The following is a 2388-nucleotide window of genomic DNA, read 5'->3' on the forward strand; positions in this document are numbered from 1 at the left end:
GCTACTTGCTTGTTTGTATTACTAGAAGAGTGGGTTAAGCATAAGCAGCAACATTGTAAAAATACAAACTCAAAACACATCTGAAAGTGTGTTTTGAAACAGGTGCACTGATTCAAAGAACTCAGTAAGCTTTAAGCAACTTTGAACCAGGTTAACACTCATTGTGGCTGTATTTTGGGCTGATATTATTTCTACATACAGCATCCTATCTGACAGTTGTGTGAGATCATGCTACATGCTGGTATCAAACACATGGGTAACTGAAAGACGTTGACAATTTTGTGATATTTTACTGCTTAATATTCATTTATGTTCATTTGCCATCATAGCCCTGAAACAAATTGGTGGCTTCAAGTTAAGCAGCCTCCAGGAGGGAATTCCTAAATAACAGCAGACACCTTATGTACATCTCGATAGATTGTGTGCTAAAACCCAGCCATGAAAACCCTGAGCGGAAGGGGAAGAAGTACCATGGTAATGATTTTTGTTTAGTGGATTGTACTCAGTGGGGTGTACCAGGCATGAGGGCAGCTGCACTCACTTTCCAAGGTAAACTAGAGGGAAAGGGACTTGTTTTGGGGGTCTGTGTGTTTCTGTGAAGGCGTCGCAGATTCCAGCCACTGTAGCCCAGACACGCCTGGGGGGAATTTTGCCCTGCTAATTCCACATTTCTTCCCTCCTGCCCAGAGCGGGAGCACTATTAGTCACATGTCCTTCAATGCGTGGCTTGTGGGGGACTAACCTAAGAGAGGAGAATGCCTGCAAATGATCCACTAAGCAGCTACACCAATCAGGGCAGCTCTACGGAGACAGGAGAACTGCTGATCTCTCCCTACAGCCTTCCCCCGCCCCAGGCCAAGGGGCAGACAACCTCAGTCACATAAGGATGATGGGCATGACCCCATCCCTTCCCTCCTGAAGGCAGTGGAGAAGCTCCCTGGTTCTGTTGAGATGAAGATCTGGCCATAGCCTCCTTACTTCTGGCCCAACCATCCTCATCCACCCAGAGCCACAAAGGGTCTGCTAAGGGGTCCTGTTGCCACTTGCCCATGAGTGCCCCAAGGTGGAAGAAGGGTTTTTGGTGTCAAACCTGAGATTGATTCCTGTGGATGAACATTCAAGGAGGTATTTACCTGCTTCCAACTGTACAAGCATTTCTCTGAAATGGCAGCTCCTGAGTTAACACTATTGTCTCTCCTGTCTCCCCACCTCACCACTTGTGCTGCATGTCTGGTGTCCAAAGTGGCCACTGATGTGCTGAGAAGTTTTCTCTCCAACTCCAGTGGAATCTTCTTATGCTATGGAAGTGCAACCATCACTTACAAGTTTCCAGGGCAGATGTGTTCTGATCCTTGAAAGCCACAGAGACACTTAGGTCCCACTGGCTCAATGACATTTCAGTGGGATGTTCACAGAGCCCATCAGGGATCCTGGCCAGAGTCTTTCAAATTTTGCCCCTAATCCAGAAGTAAGTTTTGTGACAAGCTTATTGGTAAGTCCTACTTTTCATCTATGAGCAATTAATAACTGATACAGACCCATTTTTAACTAAAGACAAATAACAGCATGGACAGTTTATACAGGTAACCTTCTGAAGCACTGCTTTGGGTTTGTACCTTTCTGAGCACCCCATGATTGCTTGGACAAATCTGCAAAGGACATTACCATTCCTGGGACCACATGTGAGAGCCTGGATGAGGCTTCCTGTATGCACCTTCTCTGTGAGTTCAGGAAGGGACGTGGCCATCCAGTGCCTTTGCTGAAGAAGTGAGAAACAAGGGCGTGACCATAGGCGCTGCTGTTGGTTCTGGAGCAGAGGTGACTGGGTTACATCAGCTATGGGGACGCCATCTGCTTGGTGACCAGACTGGGCTAAACCAAATCTATCTGTGTGACCAGTGAAGGAACAGCAGCTCTTGTCATTGGCATGTGGGTCTTTCACCCACTCTACCGAATGCCCTGCAACCACATTTCTTTTATTTGTTTCCTTAGCAGCATGGGTTGTGTGATGTATGTTAATTTAGATAACGTTAAGAAGACCAAACATGAGACTTTGGCAGATGTTTGCGTGCTCAGACAAGCAGCCCTTGTACTTCAGCTAGGGACTTAGGAAAGGCACAGTGGGTCTGACTGGCCTCAAGGCTTTCATCAGGACTCCCCAGGACCAGACCTCTGCCAGAGTTGACCTGCCAGGCACAGTGGTGGGCTCCGTCCCAGGGACTGCAGGGGTGCACGGGCAGCATACAGGTCCCAGTCAGAGCTGCCAAGGGGAAACCCAAAGCTCCCACTCTTGCACGTGCTAGGCAGGGACCTGTACCTGGCCCTTCTCCCAAAACACATTAGCCATGGCATGCTCACATCTGCTGGGACATGTTCCTGGCAAGAATG

The sequence above is a fragment of the Corapipo altera genome, unplaced genomic scaffold (genome assembly GCF_003945725.1).
Source record: "Corapipo altera isolate COAL_440 unplaced genomic scaffold, ASM394572v1 61305, whole genome shotgun sequence".
Taxonomy (NCBI): domain Eukaryota; kingdom Metazoa; phylum Chordata; class Aves; order Passeriformes; family Pipridae; genus Corapipo; species Corapipo altera.